This window comes from Bos taurus, chromosome 13 (genome assembly GCF_002263795.3).
Source record: "Bos taurus isolate L1 Dominette 01449 registration number 42190680 breed Hereford chromosome 13, ARS-UCD2.0, whole genome shotgun sequence".
Classification (NCBI taxonomy): Eukaryota; Metazoa; Chordata; class Mammalia; order Artiodactyla; family Bovidae; genus Bos; species Bos taurus.
The window spans coordinates 75,148,020-75,160,274 of record NC_037340.1 but is presented as its reverse complement, the minus strand read 5'-3'; the positions used below and the strand labels follow the sequence as shown (position 1 = coordinate 75,160,274).

The following is a 12,255-nucleotide window of genomic DNA, read 5'->3' as shown; positions in this document are numbered from 1 at the left end:
CAAACATGCCAACATGCCCTCACCCACCTCGGGAGTGGCCAAGATTGAGCAGAGGAGGGCCAGATGGCAGAAGCCAGCTGCATGAGTAAGCAGCCCAGACCCCCATTTCATCCACCTGTTGCCTGCCCCTTGGCTTCAACCTATGGCTGAATGCATTGGGAGGTGGGTCCCTCATGACCAGCAGAGAGAAGGAAGAAGCCTAAGCTTGCTGTATGGAGGAGGGGTCCACTTTGGATGGTAAATGGACATGTGCATCCGTCGTGGCCTCATCCTGAGAACGGCATAGTGACTAGGACGGGCCCAGGTCCCTTAGGAGTGAGGGCGAACGGCCACGCCACCAGGTAAGCCACTCATCCAGCAGAGGGGCCAACAGGGAGGGAAATCCAGAACTCACAGGGGAGGTATTCCCTGCACCACCCACTTACCTACCTCTTGTTACACGAGGAAAACCAAGTTTCTCCTGTGTCTAAACCGCTGTGATTCAAGTTTCTGTTACACACAATTCTGGCTGATACCATATTCCTAACAATAGCCCATGCCTGGGTCTTGTTCACTAATCCTATTTAGCACTCTTGGAGTTTTCATAGCACAATTCAGCCCCTTTGAGATTACCGTAAAAATGGAAACGCTTCATTTTATTCCTTCCACTTCAATTAGGCTTACTACTTATTTTACTTTGTTATTTCTCTCTTCCTTTTTCTTGTTTTTTACTGGCTTGATCACACACTCATTTATTATCTGGTTTTGGTGTTCGGTAAGAGTTAATGGTTACCTTTTATTTTTTATATTAAAAAAAAAAACCATGATCATGGGGACTTCCCTGGTCATCCAGTGGATAAGACTCCAGGCTTCCAACGTAGGGCACATGGGTTCAATCCCTGGTCAGGAAACTAAGATTGCCCCATGCCATGCAGTGCAGCAAAAAAAAAAAAAATTAATAAATATAAATTATCAAAAAACAAAATATATGATCACAATTATATAATCTTCCATTATATGAAAAACACCATCTATTTCTCCACATTAAGACAACCCTTTGGAGGGGATATATGTATACCTATGGCAGGAGTTCCAGAAAAACATCTATTTCTGCTTTATTGACTATGCCAAAGCCTTTGACTGTGTGGATCACAAGAAACTGTGGAAAATTCTGAAAGAGATGGGAATACCAGACCACCTGATCTGCCTCTTGAGAAACCTATATGCAGGTCAGGAAGCAACAGTTAGAACTGGACGTGGAACAACAGACTGGTTCCAAATAGGAAAAGGAGTTCGTCAAGGCTGTATATTGTCACCCTGCTTATTTAACTTCTATGCAGAGTACATCATGAGTAATGCTGGGCTGGAAGAAGCACAAGCTGGCATCAAGATTGCCGGGAGAAATATCAATAACCTCAGATATGCAGATGACACCACCCTTATGGCAGAAAGTGAAGAGGAACTAAAAAGCCTCTTGATGAAAGTGAAAGAGGAGAGTGAAAAAGTTGGCTTAAAGCTCAATATTCAGAAAACAAAGATCATGGCATCTGGTCCCATCACTTCATGAGAAATAGATGGGGAAACAGTGGAAACAATGTCAGACTTTATTTTGGCGGGCTCCAAAATCACTGCAGATGGTGTTTGCAGCCATGAAATTAAAAGACGCTTACTCCTTGAAAGGAAAGTTATGACCAACCTAGATAGCATATTCAAAAGCAGAGACATTACTTTGCCAACCAAGGTCCGTCTAGTCAAGGCTATGGTTTTTCCAGCAGTCATGTATGGATGTGAGAGTTGGACTGTGAAGAAAGCTGAGTGCCAAAGAATTGATGCTTTTGAACTATGGTGTTGGAGAAGACTCTTGAGAATCCCTTGGACTGCAAGGAGATCCAACCAGTTCATTCTAAAGGAGATCAGCCCTGGGATTTCTTTGGAAGGAATGATGCTAAAGCTGAAACTCCAGTCCTTTGGCCACCTCATGTGAAGAGTTGACTCATTGGAAAAGACTCTGATGCTGGGAGGGATTGGGGGCAGGAGGAGAAGGGGACGACAGAGGCTGAGATGGCTGGATGGCATCACCAACTCAATGGACATGAGTTTGGGTGAACTCCGGGAGTTGGTGATGGACAGGGAGGCCTGGCGTGCTGCGATTCATGGGGTCGCGAAGAGTCGGACACGACTGAGTGACTGAACTAAACTGAACTGAACTTATGGCTGATTCATGTTGAAATTTGACAGGAAAAAAACAAAATTCTGTAAAACAATTATGCTTCAATCAAAAATAAATAAATTTTTTAAAAAAGACAATCCTTTGTAATATTTTACATCTCCGTGCTCTGTAACTCTCAAAGAGATTCAAAACCTTTTATTTTCGTCTCCACCTGCCCCTCCCCAAAAGCCAGACTGAGGTCCTTCAGTATTTGTAGTCCCATATTATTATTAATCTTTCCTTTAGGATTCCTTTTTCCGCCAAAAGAGTCCCTAGACAGTATTACATCATCATTTGCTTCCTATATTGCAGATGAGAAGTCCAATTCAAGCCTCATTGATTTTCTTGGTAAGTTACTTACTTCCCCTCTCTGGAGGCTCGTAAGCTTTATATGCATTCTTGGAGTTCATTTTCCCAGCACACAGGTGAGTATTCTCTTTTGGAAGCTCTGTTTGGAATTCGGTGAATGCTTCATGTCTTCCAATCAGGTCTTTGTTGGGAAAATTTTAGGGAAAATTTCCTCCATTGTTTTGTTTCATTATTGCCTGCCTTCCAGTACCTCCATTTTATGAATTTCTGTTTTTTCCAATAGTCATAATCCCAATATTGAATAATTCAAACAGACAAGCATTCATTGGGTTGATCCCATCAATCCCCCAACCTCTTTGATTTCACCTCATTATCACCATCTCTTTGAACTTTTTTTTATTTCTCTGTTAATCCACGTTAGGTTTCAACAGCAACCACACTCTCCTTGGATTCATCTCCTGAGATGTTTTAGTCTGAATACAAGATTTTCCTTTGATGCAAAGCATGAGTGTGTGTGTAAACACACACACATCACACAGTGTTATGGATCTGATCTCAGGGGGCCTCAGTCTGCAGCAACTTGAAGCAGGGCTTCAGGTCCTCGCCAGAGACTGAGGTCGGGTCGTGGTGCCGAGAGCCCCGAATCCCAGACACTAGACCAGTGGTCAGGCAAGGCCCTGGTCCTTTGGATTTGCAGGAAAAGAATTCCCGCAGAGACCAAAAGTAGTGAAACAAGTATTTATTAGGAGGAAAAAACAGCATATGCGGACAGACACATGGCCCGGCTCAGAGTCACGCCCTCTCGGTGGTTTGAATCAGTTTTGTGGGACGTTTCTTCTCAGTCTCCTGTGATCGGTCCTTTTGACTTGCCGGATTCTGAGTGTGTTTGGTGTATTTCAGGATCCTCCCTTGTGCACGTGGGCGTCTCTCAGCCAAGATGGATTCTAGTGAAGAGGCCTATGGGTAGTTGACGTCACCTACTACAAGGGGACACCCCCTCCCTTTCTGACCTGCAAGGAGCCTTTATGTGCCTGTGTAGTCAGGGAGGTCTCCTTGACTTCGAGAAGGAGGAATATGTGGTCTTTTAGCTCCTATCTGGGCAGGGCCCAGCCTCCTCTGTCCTTCCGCTTTCGTGGAGTTTCTGGCCACAGGGGAGAGAACTGTTCAGCCTGGGGCCCATCTAGCTCCTGCCTCAGGGGTTGTTTTCATGCTAGATTTCTGTCCACATTACCTTCTCTCTCCTCCAGCAGGTTAGTACTAACTGTCCTCTGTGACATGCCAGTTCTCCCCCTTTCTCGTTTCAAGGACCCCTCGGGTGTACTGGTGTTTCCCTTTGCTGGCTCCCCGAGGTGCGTGTTCAGGACTCCCTGCTGGAGCCCTGCAGCCAGTCAGGCCTTCAAGCCCAGGATGGCTCAGCAGTCTTAGGTCTCCTGGGTCAGCAGTGCTCCAGCTGGTGGGGTGCTGGTCCCAGAAGGACCCCTCTGCTCTCTCATCTCCTCAGCTGGCATTTCCCCAGGAAAGAAAGGGCCCAGCATACTTACTTTCTCCCTGCTCAGCCTTCTGAGCTCTGGAGCAGTGAGGCTGAGAACGCCCCCGTGGATGGGTGAAGCTGCTCCTGCAGGAAGCCTGGATTCGCATAAGTCAGATGTTCTCAGCTGTTCCCTCTTTCCTTCTGACCATCACTCCCAGGCCCTGGGCCCTGCTCTCACTGGACCCAGACTAGACCCCAGAGATGCACTCGATCTTACCTCTACTCTAGACCTCAGAAGCTGCTGTCCTCAAAAAGCATTCTGTAGCTGGTTTTAATTTGAAAGATTAGAGTAGCAAGGATGTATTCAAGTAACCATCTCCCCAGAATTCGCAGAGGAAGTTTCCCTGTACAGTAAGTCCCCTGCATGCAAGTGAGTTCTGTTCTGCGAGTGGGTTCTGTGTCCAGTTTGTTCATAAGTTCAACAAAATTAGCCTAGGTACCCACCTAACAAATTGGCTAGGTAGGACTGTACTGTAATAGGTTTATAATACTTTTCACACAAATGATATGTAAAAAACAAACACAAAAAATAAACGTGTTCAGTCTTACAGTACAGTGCCTTGAAAAGTATAGTAGAATTGTACAACAGCTGGCACTCAGGGGCGGGTACTGAATAAACGGGCAAGAAGGGTTACTAACTGGAGAAGGGCGAGGTGTTGGGAGATGGCAGAGCTGAAGGATCGTCAACAGTAGGAGATGAGGGCAAGCTGCAATTTCACTCAGGCCTGATGCTGATGTAACTCATGTTCACATCTTTGAAAGTTCGCAACGTGAAGGTTCGTATGCAGGGGACTTATTGTAGCCCAAAGACAGAAAGACTACAGGCTCTCTCACAGACTCCAACGCAGTAAAACTAGAAAAGGCCGCCCAGGACAGCCAAAGAAAAAGTAAAACTTCACCACCACCAAAACCCCCCAACTCCAACGCAGTAAAACTAGAAAACGCCGCCCAGGACAGCCAAACAAAAATAAAAACTTCACCACCACCAAAACCCCCCAAACATGAACATCCAAAATTCACTTTTTAGCTATCTATTGGATTAAAGAGAAAATTAGAATAGAAATGACCAATTATTTTGATGAATGACAATGAGAGCACAAAATATAAAAATCTTTGAAGGGTGACTAAAGAAAAATTCAAAGGAAGAATTACGGATTTAAATAAGTTTATTAGAAAAGCAAACAAAAGATTTAAAATAATGAAGAGGTCCTAGGAAAAGATAGAGGATTGAATGTTCAACTGTAAATTTGGTCCCACTGAGACATCTATTAAAAAGAGTTTAAAGGGATTTTATTTTCACTGGTGTATTTTGTAAAATCTCAAATCCCCAGAAAAGGCAGAAGAACGCTACAATAAACATCTCCATATGAACCATTTAGATTCACCAGCTGTTATTGTGCCCTATTTGCTTTATCTCTGTGTCTTTTGTTTTATACATACATACGCATTTTGTCTGAATCTTTGAAAATAAGTTACCAATATTATGACACTTCACTCTGAAGCATGCGTCCCTTAAGAATCAGGGCAATCGCCTATTGTCAGAGCTGACTTTCCTAGAAAAAAGACTGCAACAGAGATTTGCGTGTGAAGTGCTCTTGGGATCAACATTTGTGAAGAGGAAGGAAGAAGGTTTCTTTTAATAATTTTATTTATTGTTCCTGGCTGTGCTGGGCCTTCACTGCTGCGTGGCTTTTCTCTAGTTGTGGTGCGAGGGCTTCTCATTGTAGTGGCTTCTCTTGGAGCGAAGCACGGGCCCTAGGGCGCAGGGCCTTCATGGTTGCAGCACATGGGCTCAGTAGTCGGGGGTTCCCCGGTTCTAGAACACAAGCTCAGTAGTTTTGAGGAACAGGCTTAGTTGCCCTGCAGCACGTGGCATCTTCCCAGGTCAGGGATCTAACCCGTGTCTCCTGCATTGGCAAGCAGATTCTTTACCCCTGAGCCACCAGGGAAGCCCAGGAAGAAGGTTTATTAAGGAGCGCTCTTGGGACCAACATCTCCAAAAGGAAGGAAGGTTTAGGCAGAAGTCCATGGCAACCCACTCCAGTATTCTTGCCTGGAGAATCCCAGGGACGGAGGAGCCTAGTGGGCTGCCGTCTACGGGGTCGCACAGAGTCGGACACGACTGAAGCGACTTAGCAGCAGCAGCAGCAGGCTGTGATACCGATTCAGTGAAAGCATCTCCAAAGTATTAGAGCTTCAGCTTCAGCATCAGTCCTTCCAATGAATATTCAGGGTTGATTTCCTTTAGGACTGACTGGTTTGACTGATCTCTTTGCAGTCCAAGGGACTCTCAAGAGTCTTCTCTAGCATCACATTTCAAAAGCATCAATTCGTCAGCGCGCAACCTTCTTTCTGGTTCACCTCTCACATCCATACATGACTACTGGAAAAACCATAGCTTTGACTATCTAGGTCTTTGTCGGCAAAGTGATGCCTCTGCTTTTTAATACACTGTCTAGGTTTGTCACAGTTTTTCTTCCAAGGAGCAAGCGTCTTTTAATTTTGTGTTTGCAAAGAAGGACACTACTACTGCATAATTTGTGAGGAGGATGCAATGGACTTAAAACTGTAGCAGGTAAATTTAGAAAGCAAAATTTATTAGAAATACAAAGAGAGTCTCATGAAAACATAATTTCGGCAGGAGGCTTCAATATATTCCTTTCAGAATCAGTAGATCTGATAGGGAAAAGTAGAGATATGGGAGAATTAAAAATATAATCTACAAATTCAAATAAATGTTTCTTCAAATACAGAACGTACTTTTTATACATATTCAATACATCAATACACGAGCATTTACTAAAATGTATCATCCCCTGGGCTAGAAGGAAAATCTTGAAAAATTCAATAAATTTGATGTTTCATGGGCTATCATCTCTGCTCATCATTCAAGAAATGAAAAGCAAATCATTTTTAAAGTCACCAGAATATGCGAACTACATGGAAATTAAGTCTGTTTGGGAACACCTGAATTGAAGGAAAGTGAAAAATGAAATTACAGATTATCCAGAAAACAAAGAAATGGAGATTTTTTTTATTGGAAAGCTTATGGGAGGTAGAAAAGGCTACCCTCAAGGGAAGTTTTTTACCTTAAGTAACTTCATCTATAAATGGAAAGAGTGTAATGCTTGTGTATGCTTCAGTTTAAGCACTACTTCAGATCCATACCATACCCTGCTCTCCACTCTTTCTCCCTGCCTGTCTCCCCTTTAGTCCCTCAGTCCCCAGGCATTTCTCTGCTTCACTGAACAGCTACTGCCTTGAAAAACTGACTTATATCTCCCCTCTGAGGGAAGAAATGAGGACACCTTGTCCTTGTGTGTGCTCCACATATTACAAGAGGGCGAAAGCCAGGGGTGCAAGGGGCAGGATGTTAGACTGAGGTTATGCACCTCCACAGCCTCTGTGCTGTGCCCCCCTCAAGCCCACGACTCACCCACCTCACCCCTAAATCATTTGTCTCGATTCCTGGATGGAGAGGCTCTGCAGGGAACGGCAAGCTATTCCCTGGTCGTTAAGCCAGGTCAGGGTCCCTGCCATCGTCTGCACTACAGATTGAGGAGTCCCATGGTAGCACAGACAGAAAGGGAGAGACAGCCCACTCTGCAGCAGCCAGATTGGTCCAGGAGGTTCTGGCTTCTCCAGAGGCCACAAAACACTGCCTTGGATATGTTGAGTTAGTGCCCTCTGAGGCAGACTTTGAGCCATAGGAGTTGGGGGACAAAGAAGGACCCAGTGGATAAATTCATCTCACCTTCTCTTGCTAAAGGATGCTCCAAGCCAGAGTAGTTCATCCAGCCTCTCTGAAGAGGTACTGTGAGCCCGAGCAGCTAGCTCCACTGGTTAAACAGTGAGCCTCTCAGAAATGCCGCCTCTTAGTCGGCTCTGCTCCCTCCCTGCCTCACTTTCTCCTTCAACCAGGTTTCCTGCAACTGGTCTGTTGCACAAACCCAATGAAGTGTTAGCAGGTAAACTTTTGACACAGGCTTCTATTTTCTGGGGAAGCCAGGGTAAGACAATAGTCTCCTTGAGAAGTAGAAAAAGAACAAGAAAATAAGCTGGGGATAAAAAGAAGAGAGAACTCATTAGGGTGGAAGACATTTTTTATTTCACGGTGATAAGGGAACAGACTCTGTACGATTTCAGTGCCTTTAGGCCATGAAATTTTTGCACCTTGTTTTGTGTCCCTGGATAGCTCCAGTGTCTCCTAGTTTACAGTCTATGGGAACTTGGATAGAATTTGTATCCTACTGCTGTGTGAAAATTGTATAAATCTTAATCACACTGAATTGGTTCATAGTGCTTTTCAGGTTTACTATATCCTTCTACGTCTCTGTATATTCATTCTATTAATTTTTGAGAGCTTGATGTTGAAACTCCAACTAAAAATCTTACTTTATCTACGTTAAAAATAATTGTAATTATAGTGGAACTATATGTAACCTTGTTCTGTAGTTTCCAAGTCTCCTGTAAATGTGTTATCATTTTCATAACTTTAAAAAATAAAAATTAAAAAAGATGGAAGATATTTTTTAAACAGTAAGAAAAATGTCCCAAATCCTCTTCTTGAAGCCCATCCCACTCTATAGTGAGTCCTATGTTGCAATGGAAGCTGATTCTGATGATTAAAGAGCAAGCAAGTTTTTTTTTTAAAGAGAGTCATTGTGAGGGCTGAAAAGTCAGATTCAAGGTTAAGCAATGCCCCCAAACCATACCCAGTCCTGCCCGATGAGGAAATGGCTGTGCTGTTACTACCTGCCCAAAGCCACGACCTTGACCTTAAAACCATTCTTGGGGCTGCTATCCTCAAAGCTCATTGCCTGTGTCACCTGGACCTATGGAAATGGAAACTCCTAGAGCCTGGTTCCCCATGTAGCTCACTTCCCATTCATCCTGTGAAAGTCAAGTACACACAGCCTAATGGTGAGGGAGGCTGGGAATTTGAGATTTGATGAATTATTTCTCCAAATATAAAAAGACTGTTTAAAAGACGATGGGAAGTGATGAATCAGACAGATGTCTTTTATAAGCAATAAAACAGATACACCTGTCAAGAGGCAGATAAAAGATAAATGAAAGAGAATAAAAATGTTTAAAAAATAGTTCTGGCACTACCAATGATCAGGAACAGTCTGTGCAATGGGAATATAATGTAGGCTGTGTATGTAATTAAAATTTTTCTCTGAGCCACATTAAAAAGAATAAAAAGAAAATATATGAAGTAATTTTAATATTTTATGTAATCCAATATATCCAAAATATTATTATTTAAACATGTAATCGAGATAAAAGTTATTAATGAGACATTGTACATTCTTTTCTTCGTATCAAGTCTTGGAAATCTGGTATATATTTTACACTTACAGCCCATTTCAAGTCAGACCAGTCACATTTCAAATAAAATCATTGCCACATGTGGTTACTGAGGACTATAGTAGAGAATGGAGAGATTGAAGAAATAAAATAATAACCCTATCTCACATCATTTAAACAAACAAAAATTCAAATGAATTAAAGACAAGTCTGAAAAAAAAATCAAACCATTGAAATCTTAGAAGAATACCTATAACACTTTACCTTTCAGCCCTCAATCAGATCTTGGGACTATCTGCAATGCAGATGGCAGATAAAGGGTTAATATCTATATATACACAGAGCATTTGCAAATTAGTACCAGAATTAAATGGTCAGATGCTATCACTAGACTATGCATAGAAGAACAAATCCAAATGGTGAACAAACCAAAAAAGATGTTCATCTTCCCTAGGAATCAGGGAAATGCAAATTAAATAACAGTGAGATATCACTTTACTCACATCAGACTAGCAAACTGAGAGCATGAAAACACCTACTCTAGGCTCGGAAGGGACTCTCTTCACCACATTCCAGTAGCGATGACCTTGTTGGAGAGCAATCTGGCAACGTATAAACAGTTCCACACATTCTCTGACCCAGCAATCTCATGCCTGGGAATCCATCCCATAGAAATAAAAGCACCAGAATATATGTGGCTGTGGTTATTCACATCAACAATGAACATGATTGCAATGAAACTCTAAAAATAAAGTGTATGCTCAAATAGTTGAATACATCATGGTACGTTTCTATCATGACGTCACACAGCCACTAAAGAAGAATGTCTTAAAGCCTCTGTCTGCTGACTTGAAGGTATTTCCATCTTTCATCTCTACAAGATCCAGAGAAATGTATTATAAACTGAGGTTCTATTTTTGTAAGAGATAGGGAGAGAAATCTACATAGATATATACATTTGCATCTGACTTTACGAACACAAAAAAAATACAGGAGGATATAATCCATCTGCTAGCAAGGTTACCTGGGAGGAAGAAAAGCAGGTGGTACAGAGAGAGAGAAAAACGGGAAGGGAGGAAAGAAAATATAGCAGAAATTGGAAAAAATATAGAAAAATATAGAAGAAAAGTGAGAAGAGGGGTTAAAAGAAAGAACTATTATTTCAAACAGGTACAATGTTTGTCAGAGTTATCACATGTGTTTGCAAAGGGAAAACACATATTTCCATATAACAGACTTATATTTATAACTTTATTCTGTAAAGCTTATTAATCATGCTAATGCCTTTCTTGATTTCTTGACTACTTGTTTCTACAGATTTCTAATCAGACCAGATCAGATCAGTCACTCGGTCGTGTCCTACTCTTTGCGACCCCATGAATCGCAGCACACCAGGCCTCTCTGTCCATCACCAACTCCCGGAGTTCACTCAGACTCACGTCCATCGAGTCAGTGATGCCATCCAGCCATCTCATCCTCTGTCGTCCCCTTCTCCTCCTGCCCCCAATCCCTCCCAGCATCAGAGTCTTTCCCAACGAGTCAACTCTTTGCATGAGGTGGCCAAAGTACTGAAGTTTCAGCTTCAGCATCATTCCTTCCAAAGAAATCCCAGGGCTGATCTCCTTCAGAATGGACTGGTGGGATCTCCTTGCAGTCCAAGGGACTCTCAAGAGTCTTCTCCAACACCACAGTTCAAAAGCATCAATTCTTCGGCGTAAGTTAAAGTTTCTGACAAAACTGTAGATTTGTTTTTTCTTTTTAATTCTATCAGGTTTAGTATTACACATCTCAACTCTATGTTACTAGGTACATATAGGCACAAAGATTAAACTTATTGGCAGATTGACTATTTCCTCAATATCTATTTTTAAATTTTATTTACTTATTTAGCTTTGGCTGCCCTGGGTCTCTGCAGCTTCTGTGAGGGCTTTCTCTATTTGCAGCGAGAGCGGCTGGCCTGCGTTGCAGTGCATGGCATCCCTTGCTGCGGAGCACAGGCCAGGCATGCAGTCCTCTGTAGCTGTGGCTCCTGGGCACGAGTGCGGGCTCAGGAGTTGTGATGCATGCTCTGTGGCATGCAGGATCTTCCCAGACCAGAGATTGAACCCATGTCCCCTGAACCGGCAGGTAGTCCCAATATCTATTTTTGCCTTTTCAATCATACTGATTATTTTTGCCTTGGAATCCATTTTGCCTAATGCTAACATTGATGTTCTCCCTTTGCTGCCATTTTCCTGGAATACTTTTCCCTTCTCAGTATTTTCCATCTTTTCTATATTACCCTGTTTTTGCTGTCTCTTATAAAACATCATGCAGTTTGACTTTAAACTCAATTTAAGAGTCTTTGTCTTTTAATATTGGATTTAATGTGTTAATATAGTTTATATAATTTAATGCATTTATTCTGGCTACGGATATATTTGCACATGTTCCACCAGTTTACCATGGATTTTCTATTGCATATGCTGTTTTCATGCTTCTCTTTCATCCCTGCTTTTTGGTTAGTTGACAACATTTTATTTGCTCTCAATTAATTTTCCTTCTAGTGGCTTGGAAAATATATATTCTGTTCCTATTATCTTTATATCTTTGACACACATCGTTAAACGCATCCTTGTTTAATTTTTTGGCCATGCTGGGTCTGAGTTGTGGCATGTGGCACGTGGGATCTAGTTCCCTGACCAGGGATGGAACTCAGGCCCCCTGCATTGGAAGCACAGTGTCCTAGCCACCGGACCACGAGGGAAGTCCCATAGCTTAACATATTCTTAATCAACATCTAGAGTTAATTAACATCTATGTCTTCCAACTAAATAAAATGAGAATCTCCTACCTCTTTCCCAGATTTTATGTATCTCCACCCCATGTTATCATCTTAGGTTAGTGAAGTCGCTCAGTCGTGTCCAACTCTTTG

At 42.4% G+C, this 12,255-nt stretch overlaps 1 long non-coding RNA gene across 1 annotated transcript in view; it reads left to right on the top strand.

Moving 5' to 3' along the window:
- The window catches only part of LOC132346976 (uncharacterized), a 73,594-nt gene extending 61,945 nt beyond the window's left edge, over nucleotides 1-11,649 (top strand). The window contains exon 4 of the long non-coding RNA XR_009497018.1: nucleotides 10,659-11,649. This is a non-coding gene — a long non-coding RNA (uncharacterized lncRNA). The remainder of the gene's footprint in view (nucleotides 1-10,658) is intronic.
- Nucleotides 11,650-12,255: the final 606 nt, after the last annotated feature.